At 33.1% G+C, this 25,000-nt stretch overlaps 1 protein-coding gene across 1 annotated transcript in view; it reads left to right on the top strand.

Moving 5' to 3' along the window:
• Positions 1-25,000, top strand: part of LOC133645085 (protocadherin-1-like) — a 458,959-nt gene that overhangs the window by 30,076 nt on the left and 403,883 nt on the right. The window lies entirely within an intron of this gene.

Below are 25,000 nucleotides of genomic sequence, written 5' to 3'. Positions count from 1 at the left end.
GGCTCTTAAAGAACAACCACTTCTGTTGATGACATTGGAGAAAGATGATGTCATGTGGTGATGGTGACTGTGGGGATGGTGATGTCATTTAGTGATGATGGTGACTGTGGTGTTAGTGATGTCATTATGTGGTGATGGTGATGTCATTATATGGTGATGGTAACTGTGGGCATGGTGATGTCATTATGTGGTGACGGTGATGTCATCATGTGGTGATGGTGATGTCATTATGTGGTGATGTTGATGTCATTATGTGGTGATGGTGGCTGTGGTGATGGTGATGTCATTATGTGGTCATGGTGATGTCATTATGTGGTGGTGGTGGCTGTGGCGATGGTGATGTCATTATGTGGTGATGGTGATGTCATTATGTGGTGATCGTGGCTGTGGTGATGTCATTGTATGGCGATGGTGATGTCATTATTTGGTGATGGTGATGTCGTTATGTGGTGATGGTGGCTGTGGTGATGGTGATGTCATTATGTGGTGATGGTGGCTGTGGTGATGGTGATGTCATTATGTGGTGATGGTGACTGTGGTGATGATAATAACGATGTTGATGTCATAATGTGGTGATGGTGACTGTGGGGATAATAATAATAATGATGTTGATGTCATAATGTGATGATGGGGACTGTGGTGATGATAATAACGATGTTGATGTCATAATGTGGTGATGGTGATATCATTATGTGTTGATGGTGATATCATTATGTGGTGATGGTGATGTCATTATGTGGTGATGGTGACTGTGGTGATGATAATAGTGATGTTGATGTCATCATGTGGTGATGGTGATTGTGTTGATGGTGATATCATTATGTGGTGATGGTGATGTCATTATGTGGTGATCGTGGCTGTGGTGATGGTGATGGGGATGTCACTATGTGGTGATGGTGACTGTGGTGATGATAATAGTGATGTTGATGTCATCATGTGGTGATGGTGATTGTGTTGATGGTGATATCATTATGTGTTGATGGTGATATCATTATGTGGTGATGGTGATGTCATTATGTGGTGATGGTGACTGTGGTGATGATAATAGTGATGTTGATGTCATCATGTGGTGATGGTGATTGTGTTGATGGTGATATCATTATGTGTTGATGGTGATATCATTATGTGGTGATGGTGATGTCATTATGTGGTGATGGTGACTGTGGTGATGATAATAGTGATGTTGATGTCATCATATGGTGATGGTGATTATGTTGATGGTGATATCATTATGTGGTGATGGTGATGTCATTATGTGGTGATCGTGGCTGTGGTGATGTCATTGTATGGTGATGGTGATGTCATTATTTGGTGATGGTGATGTCGTTATGTGGTGATGGTGGCTGTGGTGATGGTGATGTCATTATGTGGTGATGGTGGCTGTGGTGATGGTGATGTCATTATGTGGTGATGGTGACTGTGGTGATGATAATAACGATGTTGATGTCATAATGTGGTGATGGTGACTGTGGGGATAATAATAATAATAATGATGTTGATGTCATAATGTGATGATGGGGACTGTGGTGATGATAATAATGATGTTGATGTCATAATGTGATGATGGTGACTGTGGGGATAATAATAATAATAATGATGTTGATGTCATAATGTGATGATGGTGACTGTGGGGATGATAATAATAATAATGATGTTGATGTCATAATGTGGTGATGGTGACTGTGGGGATAATAATACTAATGATGGTGACTGTGGGGATAATAATAATAATAATGATGTTGATGTCATAATGTGATGATGGGGACTGTGGTGATGATAATAATGATGTTGATGTCATTATGTGATGATGGTGACTGTGGGGATAATAATAATAATGATGTTGATGTCATCATGTGATGATGGGGACTGTGGTGATGATAATAATGATGTTGATGTCATTATGTGATGATGGTGACTGTGGGGATAATAATAATGATGTTGATGTCATAATGGGATGATGATGACTGTGGTGATGATAATAATAATGATGATGGTGATGTCATAATGTGATGATGATGACTGTGGTGATGATAATAATGATGTTGATGTCATAATGTGATGATGGTGACTGTGGTGATGATAATAATGATGTTGATGTCATAATGTGATGATGGTGACTGTGGTGATGATAATAATGATGTTGATGTCATAATGTGATGATGGTGACTGTGGTGATGATAATAATGATGTTGATGTCATAATGTGATGATGGTGACTGTGGGGATAATAATAATAATGATGTTGATGTCATAATGTGATGATGGTGATTGTGGTGATGATAATAATGATGTTGATGTCATAATGTGATGATGATGACTGTGGTGATGATAATAATAATGATGATGGTGACGTCATAATGTGATGATGACTGTGGTGATGATAATAATAATGATGATGGTGATGTCATAATGTGATGATGGGGACTGTGGTGATGATAATAATGATGTTGATGTCATAATGTGATGATGGTGACTGTGGGGATAATAATAATAATAATAATGATGTTGTCATAATGTGATGATGGTGACTGTGGGGATGATAATAATAATGATGTTGATGTATAATGTGAGTTGTAATATGGTGACTGTGGAATGATGTGATGTCATAATGTGAGCTGTGGTGATGATAATAATGATGTTGATGTCATTATGTGATGATGGTGACTGTGGGGATATTGGATAATAATAATGATGTTGATGTCATAATGTGATGATGGTGACTGTGGGGATGATAATAATGATGTTGATGTCATAATGTGATGATGATGACTGTGGTGATGATAATAATAATGATGATGGTGATGTCGTAATGTGATGATGACTGTGGTGATGATAATAATAATGATGATGGTGATGTCATAATGTGATGATGGGGACTGTGGTGATGATAATAATGATGTTGATGTCATAATGTGATGATGGTGACTGTGGGGATAATAATAATAATAATGATGTTGTCATAATGTGATGATGGTGACTGTGGGGATGATAATAATAATTATGTTGATGTCATAATGTGGTGATGGTGACTGTGGGGATAATAATACTAATGATGGTGACTGTGGGGATAATAATAATAATGATGTTGATGTCATAATGTGATGATGGGGACTGTGGTGATGATAATAATGATGTTGATGTCATTATGTGATGATGGTGACTGTGGGGATAATAATAATAATGATGTTGATGTCATAATGTGATGATGGGGACTGTGGTGATGATAATAATGATGTTGATGTCATAATGGGATGATGATGACTGTGGTGATGATAATAATAATGATGATGGTGATGTCATAATGTGATGATGACTGGTGATGATAATAATAATGATGATGGTGATGTCATAATGTGATGATGGTGACTGTGGGGATGAGGATGGTGATGATGATGGTTGATTAGTTAGTGATGATTGTGAATATTAGTGATGGTGATTGATAGAGGTGGTGATGAAGGTGTGCAGTTCAACCAAACAAGATGACAGTCCTCCTGACAAACACAAAAGAGTGTCAGTTGTCTTGCGAGCGACGCACAGATCGATGCTGCACGTCGTTATCGCGAGGCTGGAGGATGAAGTGCGAGGCAGAGCTCACACCTCTGAGATGTGACCTGTCAATCATCTCTCAGATGATTGACAATCATCTGAGTGGAACAAAGCTTCTCTCAATACTACCTCCTAAGCACGCCGCCTCCTACACATGCTCGTTAACACCTGATGACTCAGCCAACTGTACATACTGTATCATATCACGTGTCCACATCCTGTCTGTGTACATTCGCTTCAGTCGACATACTTGACCGCTTATGTTGACACAAAATGTGAGAGCCAACGATGTCACTTCAAGAACATTTTTTTTGTTCATGCTGACATGTGCTGTCACATGACTACTGTCTAAACACAACAGTAATACATCCTTCAAAATAAAAGCGTGGTCGTTTAAACCTGGATTCTGCCACAAAACAAAATGTTTCATATTTTAGATATTTGCATATGTACAAAAGCCTGGTCCACATGATCAAAGGTAGTTTTGCTTATGTCGACAACCGCTTATGTCGACGTGTTTGTCTATAATTCTAATCAAATATTATTTAGAATGCTCTTCTTGACTAAATGGAAAATACATAGAAAAAAAATTATATATATATATATATATATATATATATATATATATATATATATATATATATATATATATATATATATATATATATGTATATATATATATATATATGTATATATATATATATATGTATATATATATATATATGTATATATATATATATATATGTATATATGTATATATATATATATATATATATATATATATATATATATATATATATATATGTATATATATATATGTATATATATATATATACATATATATACATATATATATATATATATATATATATATATATATATATATATATATATATATATATATATATATATATATAATAAAAAATGCTATGTATTTTCCATTTAGTCAAGAAGAGCATTCTAAATAATATTTGATTAGAATTATAGACAAACACGTCGACATATATATATATATATATATATATATATATATATATATATATATATATATATATATATATATATATATATATATATATATATATATATATATATATATATATATATATATATATATATACAATAATAAAGATATATATAAAAACAATCTCAGTAAAAAATTTAAATAAAAAACAAAAACAAAAATAATAAAATATAAACAATACAAACTGCAAATAAACATAAATAAATAATAGAAATATGCTCTTCCTGTCTGTTTATCATATTTAATAAAGTGTTGAGATGTTGCAAGATAATTAAATTAACAAATTAACAAAATAAATTGATATAATTAAATTTAAAAAATCTAAATAAACAAATTTAAAAAACTGATGAATACAAAAAGTGATACGCACTTTGTGTCATCATATTTAATAGTGTTGCAATGTTGCAAGATGATTAAATAAATAAATTAACAAAATAAATTAATTTTTTTTTTTTTTTTAAATAAATACATGAAAAAAACTGATGAATACAAAAAAATTATAAGCTCTTCCTGTCATCATATTTAATAGTGTCGCAATGTTGCAAGATTATTAAATAAACAAATTAACAAAATAAATTGATATAATTACATTTTAAAAATCTAAATAAATACATGAAAAAAACTGATCAATACAAAAAGTGATACGCACTTCCTGTCATCATATTTAATAAAGTGTTGCAACGTTGCAAGATGATTAAATAAATAAATTAACAAAATACATTAATATACCGTATTTTTCGGAGTATAAGTCGCACCGGAGTATAAGTCGCACCTGCCGAAAATGCATAATAAAGAAGGAAAAAAACATATAAGTCACACTCGAGCCCGGCCAAACTATGAAAAAAAACTGCGACTTATAGTCCGAAAAATACGGTAAATATTTTTTTTTAAAATATCAATACATGAAAAAAACTGATGAATACAAAAAATGATACGCTCTTCCTGTCATCATATTTAATAGTGTCGCGTTGTTGCAAGATTATTAAACAAATAAATTAACAAAATAAATTAATATAATTAATTTAAAAAAAAATTTAAATACATGAAAAAAACTGATGAATACAAACAATGATACGCCCTTCCTGTCATCATATTTAATAGTGTCGCGATGTTGCAAGATTATTAAATGAATAAATTAACAAAATAAATGAATATAATTATTTTAAAAAGTAAAAAAACTGATGAATACAAAAAATTATATGCTCTTCCTGTCATCATATTTAATAGTGTCGCGTTGTTGCAAGATTATTAAACAAATAAATTAACAAAATAAATTAATATAATTAATTTTAAAAAAATTATAAATACATGAAAAAAACTGATGAATACAAAAAATGATACGCTCTTCCTGTCATCATATTTAATAGTGTCGCGGTGTTGCAAGATTATTAAACAAATAAATTAACAAAATAAATGAATATAATTATTTTAAAAAGTAAAAAAACTGATGAATACAAAAAATTATACGCTCTTCCTGTCATCATATTTAATAGTGTCGCGGTCTTGCAAGATTATTAAACTAATAAATTAACAAAATAAATTAATATAATTAATTTTAAAAAATTTATAAATACATGAAAAAAACTGATGAATACAAAAAATGATACGCTCTTCCTGTCATCATATTTAATAGTGTCGCGATGTTGCAAGATTATTAAATAAATAAATTAACAAAATAAATGAATATAATTATTTTAAAAAGTAAAAAAACTGATGAATACAAAAAATTATACGCTCTTCCTGTCATCATATTTAATAGTGTCGCGGTGTTGCAAGATTATTAAACAAATAAATTAACAAAATAAATTAATATAATTGATTTAAAAAATTTATAAATACATGAAAAAAACTGATGAATACAAAAAATGATACGCTCTTCCTGTCATCATATTTAATAGTGTCGCGGTGTTGCAAGATTATTAAACAAATAAATTAACAAAATAAATTAATATAATTGATTTAAAAAATTTATAAATACATGAAAAAAACTGATGAATACAAAAAATGATACGCTCTTCCTGTCATCATATTTAATAGTGTCGCGATGTTGCAAGATTATTAAATAAATAAATTAACAAAATAAATGAATATAATTATTTTAAAAAGTAAAAAAACTGATGAATACAAAAAATGATACGCTCTTCCTGTCATCATATTTAATAGTGTCGCGGTGTTGCAAGATTATTAAACAAATAAATTAACTAAATAAATTAATATAATTAATTTAAAAAATGTATAAATACATGAAAAAAACTGATGAATACAAAAAATGATACGCTCTTCCTGTCATCATATTTAATAGTGTCGCGATGTAGCAAGATTATTAAATAAATAAATTAACAAAATAAATGAGTATAATTATTTTAAAAAGTAAAAAAACTGATGAATACAAAAAATGATACGCTCTTCCTGTCATCATATTTAATAGTGTTGCAAGAGAAGCATGTCACTTCCAGCAGCCAATCAGCAAATAATATGTATAGTAGGGAAGAACGATGATGTCATAATACAGCGATAAATGGAATACAGCGATGACGTCATTCAAGTGTTTGGATGGCGGCTGGCTCGGAAAGACACCAAAGAATCTTGTGGAGGCGTGAAAGTGTTCCTGCGAGTGGCGGACTGACTTTGAAGTCTTTTTTGTGACCAATTAGGCTTCAAACAAAAGCCTCAGAGCGCCACTTCCTGTTTTTGTGGACGTGTCCCTGGGAGAGATGCAGACAATGCCTCCATTAGCCTGAGCTCAAATCAATGGCCCTCAGATTAATGGAGTGCACTTACAAGGACACGCCCCCTCCTGCTCTTTTAAATGAACCTTGTTCTGGAGCTGTTTGGCCACAATACCCGGCAATATGTTTGGAGGAGAAAAGGTGAGGCCTTTAATCCCAGGAACACCATGCCTACCGTCGAGCATGGTGGTGGCAGTGTTTCCCATAAACTGCCAAGATACCTGTGGCGGTGGGGGCGTGGCTATGGGCGTGGTCACCGTGACATCATCGAGTAATTTGCATAATTTACTAGAATGATTTGATTTTCACTAAAGAGGCTCAAAAAATGTATACTTACTAATTAATAATAACTGTTTTGTTTTAAACGTCCATCCATCCATCCATCCATTTTACAATATAATTACAACACTTTACGTACATATTTATATACAGATTTGAAATATATCACTGAAATATATTTATTAATTGTGGTTCTTACCAAAAATGTATCTTATAAAATATAAAAGCTAAAATGTCTCTTAAAGCTCTGCCCCTTTAATTAGTGCATACTAAATCCTTTAACTTTAGCCTACTACTACAACCATATTATTTACCAGCAACATAAAGTGAAACAGAGGCAGAGGTGTCCTGCCACAGTCAGTAACAAATAAACAGAAAACAGTAGTGGTGGTAGATAGACACAGAGCTTCATCAAACATCTGATCCACTGAACAAAGAGCTCCAAAAATCTTGAACTTTAGACTGCCATCAGTTTTACTCCCTACACTTAACCATGTGTTTCCTACTGCCTGCAGACTTTGCACCCTTTGTTATATACACATGTTGTGTTTCTAATATAAATACATTTAATAAAGTCAAATACAAATAAGGCAACAAGAGAAGTATCCTACACTTCTCTTTTGTAAATCTGTAAGCAAATATTAACATTGCTGTATGTATACTTTTGACCCAGCACATTTTCAGTAGACCCATAATAAATTCATAAAAGAAGCAAACTTCATGAATGTTTTTTGTGAGCAACAAGTATGTGCTCCAATCACTACATCACAAAAAAGTAAGAGTTGTAGAAATTATTGGCAACTCAAGACAGCCATGACATCATGTTCTTTACACGTGTATGTACACTTTTGATTGCGACTGTACATGTTAAATACATTTACAAATACATTTTAAATACATATGTAAAAACATGTTAAATTAAAGCTGCAAGCAACGTTGGTCGGGCCCGCATATTTGGCTGGTGCTAGTCCTAAGTGTTCAAAAACTTTTGTCTACTGTTAGTCCTAAGTGTTCAAAAACTTTTGTCCAGTGGTAGTCCTAAGTGTCCAATACTTTTGTCTACTGTTAGTCCTTAGTGTCCCAATACTTTTGTCTATTGTTAGTCCTAAGTGTTCAAAAACTTTTGTCTACTGTTAGTCCTAAGTGTTCAAAAATTTTTGTCTACTGTTAGTCCTAAGTGTCCAATACTCTTGTCTACTGTTAGTCCTAAGTGTCCAATACTTTTGTCTATTGTTAGTCCTAAGTGTCCAATACTTTTGTCCAGTGTTAGTCCTAAGTGTCCCAATACTTTTGTCCAGTGGTAGTCCTTAGTGTTCCAATACTTTTGTCAAGTGTTAGTCCTAAGTGTCCCAATACTTTTGTCCAGTGGTAGTCCTTAGTGTCCCAATACTTTTGTCTAGGTGTCCCAATACTTTTGTCCAGTGGTAGTCCTAAGTGTCCCAATACTTTTGTCCAGTGTTAGGCCTTAGTGTCCCAATACTTTTGTCCAGTGTTAGTCCTTAGTGTCCCAATACTTTTGTCCAGTGTTAGTCCTTAGTGCCCAAATACTTTTGTCCAGTGTTAGTCCTTAGTCTCCCAATACTTTTGTCCAGTGTTAGTCCTTAGTGTCCCAAAACTTTTGTCCAGTGTTAGTCCTAAGTGTCCCAAAACGTTTGTCCAGTGGTAGTCCTTAGTGTCCCAATACTTTTGTCCAGTGTTAGTCCTTAGTGTCCCAAAACTTTTGTCCAGTGTTAGTCCTAAGTGTCCCAAAACTTTTGTCCAGTGGTAGTCCTAAGTGTCACAATACTTTTGTCCAGTGGTAGTCCTTAGTGTTCCAATACTTTTGTCAAGTGTTAGTCCTAAGTGTCCCAATACTTTTGTCCAGTGGTAGTCCTTAGTGTCCCAATACTTTTGTCTAGGTGTCCCAATACTTTTGTCCAGTGGTAGTCCTAAGTGTCCCAATACTTTTGTCCAGTGTTAGTCCTTAGTGTCCCATTACTTTTGTCCAGTGTTAGTCCTTAGTGTCCCAATACTTTTGTCCAGTGTTAGTCTTTAGTGTCCCAATACTTTTGTCCAGTGTTAGTCCTAAGTGTCCCAAAACTTTTGTCCAGTGGTAGTCCTAAGTGTCCCAATACTTTTGTCCAGTGGTAGTCCTTAGTGTCCCAATACTTTTGTCAAGTGTTAGTCCTAAGTGTCCCAATAATTTTGTCCAGTGGTAGTCCTTAGTGTCCCAATACTTTTGTCTAGGTCTCCCAATACTTTTGTCCAGTGGTAGTCCTAAGTGTCCCAATACTTTTGTCCAGTGGTAGTCCTAAGTGTCCCAATACTTTTGTCTAGTGTTAGTCCTTAGTGTCCCAATACTTTTGTCCAGTGTTAGTCCTTAGTGTCCAAAACTTTTGTCTATTGTTAGTCCTAAGTGCCCCAATACTTTTGTCCAGTGGTAGTCCTTAGTGTCCCAATACTTTTGTCCAGTGTTAGTCCTAAGTGTCCAAAACTTTTGTCTATTGTTAGTCCTAAGTGTCCCAATACTTTTGTCCAGTGGTAGTCCTTAGTGTCCCAATACTTTTGTCCAGTGGTAGTCCTAAGTGTCCCAATACATTTGTCCAGTGTTAGTCCTAAGTGTCCAATACTTTTGTCTATTGTTAGCCCTAAGTGCCCCAATACTTTTGTCCAGTGGTAGTCCTTACTGTCCCAATACTTTTGTCTAGGTGTCCCAATACTTTTGTTTAGTGTTAGTCCTAAGTGTCCCAATACTTTTGTCCAGTGGTAGTCCTAAGTGTCCCAATACTTTTGTCTAGTGTTAAATAAATATATAAATACATATTAAATACATATATAAATACACGTTAAATACATACATAAATGTTAAATACATTTACAAATACATGTTAAATACATATATAAATACACGTTAAATACATATATAAATACATGTATAGATACATTTTAAATACACGTTAAATACATATGAATACACGTTAAATAAATATATAAATGTTAAATACATTTACAAATACGTGTTAAATAAATATCAAAATACATATATACATGTTCAATACATAAATACATGTTAAATAAATATATAAATAAACTAGGAAGTTTTGAAAACTACATCACCCAGAAGGCTTAGCGCTGTAGACAGGAACAGGAAGTAGGTGTGCGCTACAACAATTGATCAATACAGAGTAGATATATTGTTACATGTTGTTGTTTACGCTTCATAGATATATTGTTACATGTTGTTGTTTACGCTTCATAGATATATTGTTACATGTTGTTGTTTACGCTTCATAGATATATTGTTACATGTTGTTGTTTACGCTTCATAGATATATTGTTACATCATGTTGTTTAAGCTTCATAGATATATTGTTACATCATGTTGTTTACGCTTCATAGATATATTGTTACATCATGTTGTTTACGCTTCATAGATATATTGTTACATGTTGTTGTTTACGCTTCATAGATATATTGTTACATGTTGTTGTTTACGCTTCATAGATATATTGTTACATGTTGTTGTTTACGCTTCATAGATATATTGTTACATGTTGTTTACGCTTCATAGATATATTGTTACATGTTGTTGTTTACGCTTCATAGATATATTGTTACATCATGTTGTTTACGCTTCATAGATATATTGTTACATGTTGTTGTTTACGCTTCATAGATATATTGTTACATGTTGTTGTTTACGCTTCATAGATATATTGTTACATGTTGTTGTTTACGCTTCATAGATATATTGTTACATGTTGTTGTTTACGCTTCATAGATATATTGTTACATGTTGTTGTTTACGCTTCATAGATATATTGTTACATGTTGTTGTTTACGCTTCATAGATATATTGTTACATGTTCTTGTTTACGCTTCGTGTACACAAGAAACAAAGATAGCTTTTATTAGCCGGAGACTTATTCGATCCAGCAAAATGTGCGAAGAAGTTGCAAGCAGAGTCGCCGCCACCAACGCCACCCGTTTTGACGGACAGTTCTTCAGCATCCAAAGCGTCTCTTTGTGTTCCCGTGTGGCTCTGAAAGGACTTATTGAAAGGCTCAGCGCTCGCCTCTAATCCCTGATAGCGGGTTTATTCGCCGGTCCTGTACTCGGGTCTATCTCCTCTTCCCAGGTGGTTCTGATCCGTCCTCACACTTCCACGTCCTACTGCAAGTTGACTTGTGGAGAGGAAGGAGGAACACTTGGATCTGATGAGGTGTCGTACTGAAAAACAACATTGAATGAATACAACAGAAAAATACGTTATACGTAAATGTATATTTAAATTAGAACCGCAACAATTCATTGATTAATTCGATTGGAAAATAATACATTCTGTGGCTTTGATTAATTGTTTAAGAAGTGTGATAATAATTTAAAAAAAAAAATCAAACTGCTTGGAGTGCCAGGAACTTTAAATACGCTGACATGGATGCAAAAGAGCAAACATGAGAGCGGTGGCGTCTGCTGTGCACGTGAACAATGGAGAATTGCATTCATTTTGTTTTGTTTGCATTAATGCTGATGTTAAAAGTGCAATTTTAATGTTGACAAGTGTGTTTGATTCATAATAATCGAACAAATTAATGGAGAGAATAATTGATTATTTGGAATATAACAGAGGACAATATTCCGACCGAGCAAACACATTTTTTGCTTTTTTCAAATGATTAATTTGATTGGGAAATAATACATTATGTTGCTTTGATTAATTGTTTAATAATTGTAATTAATTAAAAAAAAGATCAAACTGCTTGGAGTGCCAGGAACTTTAAATACGCTGGCATTGATGCAAAAGAGCAAACATGAGAGCGGTGGCGTCTGCTGTGGACGTGAACAATGGAGAATTACATTCATTTTGTTTGCATGAATGCTGATGTTAAAAAGTGCAATTTTAATGTTGACAAAGTGTGTTTGATTCCTCCATTAATCAAACAAATTAATGGAGAGAATAATTGATTATTTGGAATATAACAGAGGACAATATTCCGACCGAGCAAACAAGTTTTCAGCTTTTTCAAAGGATTTATGTATTAGATAAATGAACATAATGGGGAAAAAAGAACAAATATATTGTACATACATGTACAGTATTTGTATATTTAAATTAGAGCCGCAACAATTCATTTGATAGGAAAATAATACATTATGTTGCTTTGATTAATTGTTTATTAATTGTAATTAATTTTTTTTTTTTAAAAGATCAATTGGCTTGGAGTGCCAGTAACTTTAAATACGCTGACATGGATGCAAAAGAGCAAACATGAGAGCGGTGGCGTCTGCTGTGCACGTGAACAATGGAGAATTACATTCATTTTGTTTTGTTTGCATTATTGCTGATGTTAAAAGTGCAAGTTTTATATTGACAAAGTGTGTTTGATTCATAATAATCGAACAAATTAATGGAGAGAATAATTGATTATTTGGAATATAACAGAGGACAATATTCCGACCAAGCAAACACATTTTTTGCTTTTTTCAAATGATTAATTTGATTGGGAAATAATACATTATGTTGCTTTGATTAATTGTTTAATAATTGTAATTAATTCAAAAAAAGATCAAACTGCTTGGAGTGCCAGGAACTTTAAATACGCTGGCATTGATGCAAAAGAGCAAACATGAGAGCGGTGGCGTCTGCTGTGGACGTGAACAATGGAGAATTACATTCATTTTGTTTGCATGAATGCTGATGTTAAAAAGTGCAATTTTAATGTTGACAAAGTGTGTTTGATTCCTCCATTAATCAAACAAATTAATGGAGAGAATAATTGATTATTTGGAATATAACAGAGGACAATATTCCGACCGAGCAAACAAGTTTTCGGCTTTTTCAAATGATTTATGTATTAGATAAATGAACATAATGGGGAAAAAAGAACAAATATATTGTACATATATGTACAGTATTTGTATATTTAAAATTAGGGCCGCAACAATTCATTTGATAGGAAAATAATACATTATGTTGCTTTGATTCATTGTTTATTAATTGTCATTAATTTTTTTTTTTTTAAAAACAATTGGCTTGGAGTGCCAGGAACTTTAAATACGCTGACATGGATGCAAAGGAGCAAACATGAGAGCGGTGGCGTCTGCTGTGCACGTGAACAATGGAGAATTACATCAATTTTGTTTTGTTTGCATTATTGCTGATGTTAAAAGTGCAATTTTAATGTTGACAAAGTGTGTTTGATTCCTCCATTAATCAAACAAATTAATGGAGAGAATAATTGATTATTTGGAATATAACAGAGGACAATATTCCTACCGAGCAAACAAGTTTTCGGCTTTTTCAAAGGATTTATGTATTAGATAAATGAACATAATGGGGAAAAAAGAACAAATATATTGTACATATATGTACAGTATTTGTATATTTAAATTAGAGCCGCAACAATTCATTTGATTGGAAAATAATACATTATGTTGCTTTGACTAATTGTTTATTAGTGTGTGAATGTGTGTGTGTGAATGGGTGAATGTGGAAAATAGTGTCAAAGCGCTTTGAGTTCCTTAAAAAAGTAGAAAAGCGCTATACAAGTACGACCCATTTACCATTTACCATTAATTGTAATTAATAAAAAAAAAAAAAAAAGATCAATTGGCTTGGAGTGCCAGGAACTTTAAATACGCTGACATGGATGCAAAAGAGCAAACATGAGAGCGGTGGCGTCTGCTGTGCATGTGAACAATGGAGAATTACATTCATTTTGTTTTGTTTGCATGAATGCTGATGTTAAAAGTGCAAGTTTTATGTTGACAAAGTGTGTTTGATTCCTCCATTAATCAAACAAATCAATGGAGAGAATAATTGATTATTTGGAATATAACAGAGGACAATATTCCGACCGAGCAAACACGTTTTCTGCTTTTTTCAAATGATTTATGTATTAGATAAATGAACATAATGGGGAAAAAAGAACAAATATATTGTACATATATGTACAGTATATGTATATTTAAAATTAGGGCCGCAACAATTCATTTGATTGGAAAATAATACATTATGTTGCTTTGATTCATTGTTTATTAGTGTGTGAATGTGTGTGTGTGAATGGGTGAATGTGGAAAATAGTGTCAAAGCGCTTTGAGTTCCTTAAAAAGGTAGAAAAGCGCTATACAAGTACGACCCATTTACCATTTACCATTAATTGTAATTAATAAAAAAAAAATATATATATATATTAATTGGCTTGGAGTGCCAGGAACTTTAAATACGCTGACATGGATGCAAAAGAGCAAACATGAGAGCGGTGGCGTCTGCTGTGGATGTGAACAATGGAGAATTACATTCATTTTGTTTTGTTTGCATTATTGCTGATGTTAAAAGTGCAAGTTTTATGTTGACAAAGTGTGTTTGATTCCTCCATTAATCAAAAAAATTAATGGAGAGAATAATTGATTATTTTGAATATAACAGAGGACAATATTCCGACCGAGCAAACACGTTTTCTGCTTTTTTCAAATGATTTATGTATTAGATAAATGAACATAATGGGGAAAAAAGAACAAATATATTGTACATACATGTACAGTATATGTATATTTAAAATTAGGGCCGCAACAATTCATTTGATTGGAAAATAGTACATTATGTTGCTTTGATTCATTGTTTAATAATTGTAATTAATTTTTAAAAAAAAGATAAATTGGCTTGGAGTGCCAGGAACTTTAAATACGCTGACATGGATGCAAAAGAGCAAACATGAGAGCGGTGGCGTCTGCTGTGGACGTGAACAATGGATGTTCGCATTATTGTTTTGTTTACATTAATGCTGATGTTAAAAAGTGCAATTTTAATGTTGACAAAGTGTGTTTGATTCCTTAATTAATAGACACAAATTAATGGAGAGAATAATTGATTATTTGGAATACAACAGAGGACAATATTACAGTTTTCTGCTTTTTCAAATGAACTATGAAAAGAACAAATTTCAACAAGTAATCTTCCAATGAAATAAATATGTAAAATTATAACTTTTAATAATCATTTCTAGAATTGTAACTTTTTTTTTGTAAAATTTTGGATTTTTTTAAAATGTTTTTTTAATGTTTCCTTTCATTCCATTAAATTATTGAATCAAACAAATATTTCAATTATAAAATTATGTCTCAGAGTTTGTTCAAATGAAAATATTTTTTGTCATTTTGTCGGGTTTTATTTCATTTTAGCAGCGGACTTTGGGGCAGTTTCTTTCGCAGCTTTGCGGGATTCCGAAGCGCCGGCGGCTCATAAGAATCGATGTGTTGAAGCGTGATGTTTCTGACCCTCCTCTTCAATGTTTAGCACACAAAATGTCGTCCCCGCAACGGACGCCACGTTCGTTCACACCGCTAGTGCCTATTTCCTGTTGACCGTGGTGAGCGCAGCGTCAAGTGTGACGTCACACGTGTGATGTCACAAGTGTGATGTAATGGAGGCAAAGCACTCAGTGAGAGTTGTTCAAGCGTGTTTATTGAGAGGTGGAAGAGTGAGACGTGTCTTCATAGGGAAGTGATCAATAGGCAGCTGGATCGATGAGGCAAATGGCGAGCAGGTCGATAGTGGCATCAGCAAACAATGAGCTCATCAAAGGCCTATTATCCAACGCCGTGATCAATAGTGCCGCGCAGCGTCTCTGACGGCAGCCATGTTTGCTCTTTTCATAACATGCGGGGAGGTCAGGGGTCACGGCGTTAGGGCTTTTGTTCCCACACGAGCAGCTGCGATTGTCTTGATGTCGCTCACTAATCATCACATCATCCATTCATCGCACTCACCACGCCATCATCATCATCACCACCACGCCATCATCATCATCGTTATCATCATCATGATATTCATGCAGATAGCGCTCTGCTAAGCTAATGTAGGGATGTGGTTAGCCCCGATTCAAGTGGACTGTGTGAGTAAAAAGACATGTTTTATATATAAATACAGTAGTTACTTAAATATATATAAATACAGTAACTACTTAAATATATATAAACACAGTAGTTAGTTAAATATATATACATATGTTAGTTAGTTAAATATATATAAATACAGTAGTTAGTTAAATATATATACATATGTTAGTTAGTTAAATATATATAAATACAGTAGTTAGTTAAATATATATAAATACAGTAACTAGTTAAATATATATAAACACAGTAGTTAGTTAAATATATATACATATGTTAGTTAGTTAAATATATATAAATACAGTAGTTAAATATATATAAATACAGTAGTTAGTTAAATATATATACGTATGTTAGTTAGTTAAATATATATAAACACAGTAGTTAGTTAAATATATATACATATGTTAGTTAGTTGAATATATATAAAAACAGTAGTTACTTAAATATATATAAATACAGTAACTAGTTAAATATATATAAACACAGTAGTTAGTTAAATATATATACATATGTTAGTTAGTTAAATATATATAAATACAGTAGTTAAATATATATAAATACAGTAGTTAGTTAAATATATATACGTATGTTAGTTAGTTAAATATATATAAAAACAGTAGTTAGTTAAATATATATAAATACAGTAACTAGGTAAATATATATAAACACAGTAGTTAGTTAAATATATATACATATGTTAGTTAGTTAAATATATATAAATACAGTAGTTAAATATATATAAATACAGTAGTTAGTTAAATATATATACGTATGTTAGTTAGTTAAATATATATATAAAACAGTAGTTAAATATATACAAATACAGTAGTTAGTTAAATATATATATCTATAAAAACAGTAGTTACTTAAATATAGATACATACAGTACTTAGTTAATATATATATATATATATATATATATATATATATATATATATATATATATATATATATATATATATACATATATATATGCAGTAGTTAGTTAAATATATATAAACACAGTTGTTTGTTAAATATAGATAAATACAGTAGTTAGTTAAATATATATAAATATAAACACAGTTGTTTGTTAAATATAGATAAATACAGTAGTTAGTTAAATATATATAAACACAGTAGTTAGTTGATATATATATATATATATATATATATATATATATATATATATATATATGTATGTATATATATATATATATATATATATATATATATATATATATATATATATATATATATATATATATATATATATATATATATATATATATATATATATAGCACATCTAGCTGGATTAAATAACACATTTTTCTTGCTGGGTTACATTAACCCAGAAGTTTGGTCCAATAGTTACCCAGCATTTGGGTTGAATATGTAACCCATCTAGCTGGGTTAAATAAGAAACGTGTCTTGCTAGGTTACATTAACCCAGAGGTCTGTTCCAATAGTTACCCAGCATGTGGGTTGAATATGTAACCCATCTAGTTGGGTTAAATAAAAAACTTGTCTTGCTAAGTTACATTAACCCGGGGGTTTGGTCCAATAGTTACCCAGCATTTGGGTTGAATATGTAACCCATCTAGTTGGGTTAAATAAGAAACTTGTCTTGCTAAGGTACATTAACCCAGATGTTTGGTCCAATAGTTACCCAGCATTTGGGTTGAATATGTAACCCATCTAGCTGGGTTAAATAAGAAACATGTCTTGATGGGTTACATTAACCCAGATGTTTGGTCCAATAGTTACCCAGCATTTGGGTTGAATATGTAACCCATCTAGTTGGGTTAAATAAGAAACTTGTCTTGCTAAGTTACATTAACCCAGAGGTTTGGTCCATTAGTTACCCAGCATTTGGGTTGAATATGTAACCCATCCAGCTGGGTTAAATAGGAAACTTGTCTTACTAGGTCACATTAACCCAGAGGTTTGGTCCAATATTTACCCAGCATTTGGGTTGAATATGTAACCCATCTAGTTGGGTTAAATAAGAAACTTGTCTTGCTAGGTTACATTAACCCAGAGGTTTGGTCCAATATTTACCCAGCATTTGGGTTGAATATGTAACCCATCTAGCTGGGTTAAATAAGAAACTTGTCTTGCAGGGTTACATTAACCCAGAGGTTTGGTCCAATAGCTACCCAGCATTTGGGTTGAATATGTAACCCATCTAGCTGGGTTAAATAAGAAACTTGTCTTGCTAAATTACATTAACCCGGGGGTTTGGTCCAATAGTTACCCAGCATTTGGGTTGAATATGTAACCCATCTAGCTGGGTTAAATAAGAAACTTGTCTTGCTAAATTACATTAACCCGGGGGTTTGGTCCAATAGTTACCCAGCATTTGGGTTGAATATGTAACCCATCTAGCTGGGTTAAATAAGAAACTTGTCTTGCTAAGTTACATTAACCCGGGGGTTTGGTCCAATAGTTACCCAGCATTTGGGTTGAATATGTAACCCATCTAGCTGGGTTAAATAAGAAACTTGTCTTACTAGGTTACATTAACCCAGAGGTTTGGTCCAATAGTTACCCAGCATTTGGGTTGAATATGTAACCCATCTAGTTGGGTTAAATAAGAAACTTGTCTTACTAGGTTACAGTAACCCAGAGGTTTGGTCCATTAGTTACCCAGCATTTGGGTTGAATATGTAACCCATCTAGCTGGGTTAAATAAGAAACATGTCTTGATGGGTTACATTAACCCAGATGTTTGGTCCATTAGTTACCCAGCATTGGGGTTGAATATGTAACCCATCTAGCTGGGTTAAATAAGAAACTTTGTCTTGCTAAGTTACATTAACCCAGAGGTTTGGTCCAATAGTTACCCAGCATGTGGGTTGAATATGTAACCCATCTAGTTGGGTTAAATAAGAAACTTGTCTTACTAGGTTACAATAACCCAGAGGTTTGGTCCATTAGTTACCCAGCATTTGGGTTGAATATGTAACCCATCTAGTTGGGTTAAATAAGAAACTTGTCTTGCTAAGTTACATTAACCCGGGGGTTTGGTCCAATAGTTACCCAGCATTTGGGTTGAATATGTAACCCATCTAGTTGGGTTAAATAAGAAACTTGTCTTCCTGGGTTACAATAACCCAGAACTTTGGTCCAATATTTACCCAGCATTGGGGTTGAATATGTAACCCATCTAGCTGGGTTAAATAAGAAACTTGTCTTGCTAAGTTACATTAAACCAGAGGTTTGGTCCAATAGTTACCCAGCAGTTGGGTTGAATATGTAACCCATCTAGTTGGGTTAAATAAGAAACTTGTCTTGCTAAGTTACATTAACCCGGGGGTTTGGTCCAATAGTTACCCAGCATTTGGGTTGAATATGTAACCCATCTAGTTGGGTTAAATAAGAAACTTGTCTTCCTGGGTTACAATAACCCAGAAGTTTGGTCCAATATTTACCCAGCATTTGGGTTGAATATGTAACCCATCTAGCTGGGTTAAATAAGAAACTTGTCTTGCTAAGTTACATTAAACCAGAGGTTTGGTCCAATAGTTACCCAGCATTTGGGTTGAATATGTAACCCATCTAGCTGGGTTAAATAAGAAACTTGTCTTCCTGGGTTACAATAACCCAGAAGTTTGGTCCAATAGTTACCCAGCATTTGGGTTGAATATGTAACCCATCTAGCTGGGTTAAATAAGAAACTTGTCTTCCAGGGTTACAATAACCCAGAAGTTTGGTCCAATAGTTACCCAGCATTTGGGTTGAATATGTAACCCATCTAGCTGGGTTAAATAAGAAACTTGTCTTGCTAAGTTACATTAACCCAGAGGTTTGGTCCAATAGTTACCCAGCAGCTGGGTTGAATATGTAACCCATCCAGCTGGGTTAAATAAGAAACTTGTCTTGCTGGGTTACATTAACCCAGATGTTTGGTCCAATAGTTACCCAGCATTTGGGTTGAATATGTAACCCATCTAGCTGGGTTAAATAAGAAACTTGTCTTCCTGGGTTACAATAACCCAGAAGTTTGGTCCAATAGTTACCCAGCATTTGGTTTGAATATGTAACCCATCTAGTTGGGTTAAATAAGAAACTTGTCTTCCTGGGTTACAATAACCCAGAAGTTTGGTCCAATAGTTACCCAGCATTTGGGTTGAATATGTAACCCATCTAGCTGGGTTAAATAAGAAACTTGTCTTGCTAAGTTACATTAACCCAGAGGTTTGGTCCAATAGTTACCCAGCATTTGGGTTGAATATGTAACCCATCTAGCTGGGTTAAATAAGAAACGTGTTTTGCTGGGTCAGATTAACATCTAATCCAATAGTTACCCAGCAGCTGGGTTGAATATGTTTCCCATCTTGCTGGTTTACATTAACCCAAAGGTTTGGTCTAATAGTTACCCAGCATTTGGGTTGAACATGTAACCCATCTAGCTGGGTTAAATAAGAAACATGTCTTGCTGGGTTACATTAACCCAGAGGTCTGTTCCAATAGTTACCCAGCATTTGGTTTGAATATGTAACCCATCCAGCTGGGTTATATAAGAAACATGTCTTGATGGGTTACATTAACCCAGAGGTTTGGTCCAATAGTTACCCAGCATTTGGGTTGAATATGTAACCCATCTAGCTGGGTTAAATAAGAAACTTGTCTTGCTAAGTTACATTAACCCAGAGGTTTGGTCCAATAGTTACCCAGCATTTGGGTTGAATATATAACCCATCTAGCTGGGTTAAATAAGAAACGTGTTTTGCTGGGTCAGATTAACGTCTAATCCAATAGTTACCCAGCAGCTGGGTTGAATATGTTTCCCATCTTGCTGGTTTACATTAACCCAAAGGTTTGGTCCAATAGTTACCCAGCATTTTGGTTGAACATGTAACCCATCCAGCTGGGTTAAATAAGAAACATGTCTTGCTGGGTTACATTAACCCAGAGGTTTGGTCCAATAGTTACCCAATAGCTGGGTTGAAAACGACCCAGGTTGGGTCTACTTAACCCAGTCATCCCCAAAAAAATAAATAATACAAATTAAAAAAACAAGTTTTCGGCTAAAAGAGCCCAATTGGAGCACCACCACACGGAGTACAGTACACAACACAACAACGTCGACAACAACTCCAAAGTGGCGACGGTGATGACGTTTGCGTTTCTGCCTTTTCACTTCAGTGCGAGTGACGGCTTTGGAAGGAACAAAGGAGAACGTGTCAACAATGAGTACGTTTCATCCGCGGGGGGGGGGGGGAAACGAAACAAAACACGGAGCTCGCCTCCGGCGTTGGCGGCGGCCGGCGAAGACGAGACGTGGACATGAAAAGAAAAGATGGCGTAAAAAAGCGGCGAGGCTAAATCCATCACATTCAGACCTGACAGCCGCCGTCGCCACGAGCCAAGACGTTTCAGAACGGAGCACCCGGTGATTATTCAGCGACGTTTGCAGCCGAGACAAAAGCCTTTCGGAAATGTGACACGGAGATTACAGCGAGGTAAATTGTAGTTCACCCCTCCTCTGGGGCCTTGGACACGGACTTCAGACGCCTCGGAGTCTTTACGTCATGACGACACATCCCTGTAACCGCGACTGTGTGTGTGTGTGTGTGTGTGTGTGTGTGTGTGTGTGTGTGTGTGTGTGTGTGTGTGTGTGTGTGTGTGTGTGTGTGTGTGTGTGTGTGTGTGTGTGTGTGTGTGTGTGTGTGTTCTTGTATTTCTACCCTTCTTGAGACATGAAGAAGGAAAAGAATCTTCCATATGAGGAGGTGTGAACAAGTGATGACATAAATCATGGTCCCAATAACATTGCATCTAATAGACAATGTCTCATTTGCACCCCTGCTGGTCAACATATGAAATAACAAGTGTGTGTAAAAAAACGTAAGTGCTCCCCCTCTGGCCAACATATGAAATAACAAGTGTGTGTAAAAAAACGTAAGTGCTCCCCCTCTGGCCAACATATGAAATAACAAATGTGTATAAGAAATTGAAATGTGCCCTCTTTGGCTAAAATAAATACGTATATAGAGACATCCTGCAATAATTTGAAGTTCATATAAAAGATTAAAAAACAATTACACACAAAAAAATTCCCTAAAAAATAAATGAACTAAAAGCAGTCTTTTTCTCACAATGTGTCGACTTTTTTCTTAATAAAATTGGGAACAATTTCTCATGTTCTTTCCGTTTCTGTAATATTGCAATATTTTCTCGTAAAATTGTTACTTTTTTAATGTGAAATGATTACTTTTTCATGCAAAATGGTGACATTTGTCATATAAAATTCTGACTTTTATCAAAATATTGTCAATCTTTTTCTTGTTCTTGTAATATGGTGACATTTTTGAGTAAAATTATGACTTTTTTTTCATCATTTTGCCAAGTAAAATTCAGATTATTATTATAATATTGCCAAAAAGTTTTCTTATAAAATTGTGACTTTTGTCGAGTAAAATTACGACTCTTTTCATAAAATTGCCAAAATGTTAAGCTTTTCTTGTAAAATTCCCAACTTTTATCATAATATTGCACAAATGTTCAGTTTTTCTTGTAAAATTTTGACTTGCTTTGAGTAAAATGACGACTTTTATTATAATACTGCCAAAATTCAAAGTTTTTCTTGTGAAATTGTGACCTTTTTCTTGTGAAATTCCAACTCATTTTTCACAACAAGCTTTTTTATATTTGCATAGTATGTATATATTATTCATGTTGTAAATACACTTCTTTATATATCTAGAAAGGCTGGTCCTAAAGAGGGAGGCATTTTTCTCACGTCGCACAAAGGTAAGAAATACAAGAATGTGTGTGCGTGCGTGTGTGTGTGTGTGTGTGTTCTTGTATTTCTACCCTTCTTGAGACATGAAGAAGGAAAATAATCTTCCATATGAGGAGGTGTGAACAAGTGATGACATAAATCATGGTCCCAATAACTTTGCATCTAATAGACAATGTCTCATTTGCACCCCTGCTGGTCAACATATGAAATAATAAGTGTGTGTAAAAAATGTAAGTGCTCCCCCTCTGGCCAACATATGAAATAGCAAATGTGTATAAGAAATTGAAATGTGCCCTCTTTGTCTAAAATAAATACGTATATAGAGACATCCTGCAATAATTTGAAGTTAATATAAAAGATTTAAAAAACAATTACACACAAAAAAATTCCCTAAAAAATAAATGAACTAAAAGCCGTCTTTTTCTCACAATGTGTCGACTTTTTTCTTATAAAATTGGGAACAATTTCTCATGTTCTTTCTGTTTCTGTAATATTGCAATATTTTCTCGTAAAATTGTTACTTTTTTAATGTGAAATGATTACTTTTTAATGCAAAATGGTGACATTTGTCATATAAAATTCTGACTTTTATCAAAATATTGTCAATCTTTTTCTTGTTCTTGTAATATGGTGACATTTTTGGAGTAAAATTATGACTTTTTTTTCATCATTTTGCCAAGTAAAATTCAGATTATTATTATAATATTGCCAAAAAGTTTTCTTATAAAATTGGGACTTTTGTCGAGTAAAATTACGACTCTTTTCATAAAATTGCCAAAATGTTAAGCTTTTCTTGTAAAATTCCAACTTTTATCATAATGTTGCACAAATGTCCAGTTTTTCTTGTAAAATTTTGACTTGCTTTGAGTAAAATGACGACTTTTATTATAATACTGCCAACATTTTAAGGTTTTTTTCTTGTGAAATTGTGACCTTTTTCTTGTGAAATTCCAACTCATTTTTCACAACAAGCTTTTTTATATTTGCATAGTATGTATATATTATTCATGTTGTAAATACACTTCTTTAAAAGTGCTCCCCCTCTGGCCAACATATGAAATAGCAAATGTGTATAAGAAATTGAAATGTGCCCTCTTTGGCTAAAATAAATACGTATATAGAGACATCCTGCAATAATTTGAAGTTCATATAAAAGATTAAAAAACAATTACACACAAAAAAATTCCCTAAAAAATAAATGAACTAAAAGCCGTCTTTTTCTCACAATGTGTCGACTTTTTTCTTATAAAATTGGGAACAATTTCTCATGTTCTTTCTGTTTCTGTAATATTGCAATATTTTCTCGTAAAATTGTTACTTTTTTAATGTGAAATGATTACTTTTTCATGCAAAATGGTGACATTTGTTATATAAAATTCTGACTTTTATCAAAATATTGTCAATCTTTTTCTTGTTCTTGTAATATAGTGACATTTTTTGAGTAAAATTAAAATTTTGCCAAGTAAAATTCAGATTATTATTATAATATTGCCAAAAAGTTTTCTTATAAAATTGTGACTTTTGTCGAGTAAAATTGCCAAAATGTTAAGCTTTTCTTGTAAAATTCCAACTTTTATCATAATGTTGCACAAATGTTCAGTTTTTCTTGTAAAATTTTGACTTGCTTTGAGTAAAATGACGACTTTTATTATAATACTGCCAACATTCTAAGTTTTTCTTGTGAAATTGTGACCTTTTTCTTGTGAAATTCCAACTCATTTTTCACAACAAGCTTTTTTATATGTGCATAGTATGTATATATTATTCATGTTGTAAATACACTTCTTTATATATCTAGAAAGGCTGGTCCTAAAG

The sequence above is a fragment of the Entelurus aequoreus genome, linkage group LG28 (assembly GCF_033978785.1).
Source record: "Entelurus aequoreus isolate RoL-2023_Sb linkage group LG28, RoL_Eaeq_v1.1, whole genome shotgun sequence".
Classification (NCBI taxonomy): Eukaryota; Metazoa; Chordata; class Actinopteri; order Syngnathiformes; family Syngnathidae; genus Entelurus; species Entelurus aequoreus.
This window is presented reverse-complemented; position numbering and strand designations above follow the sequence as displayed.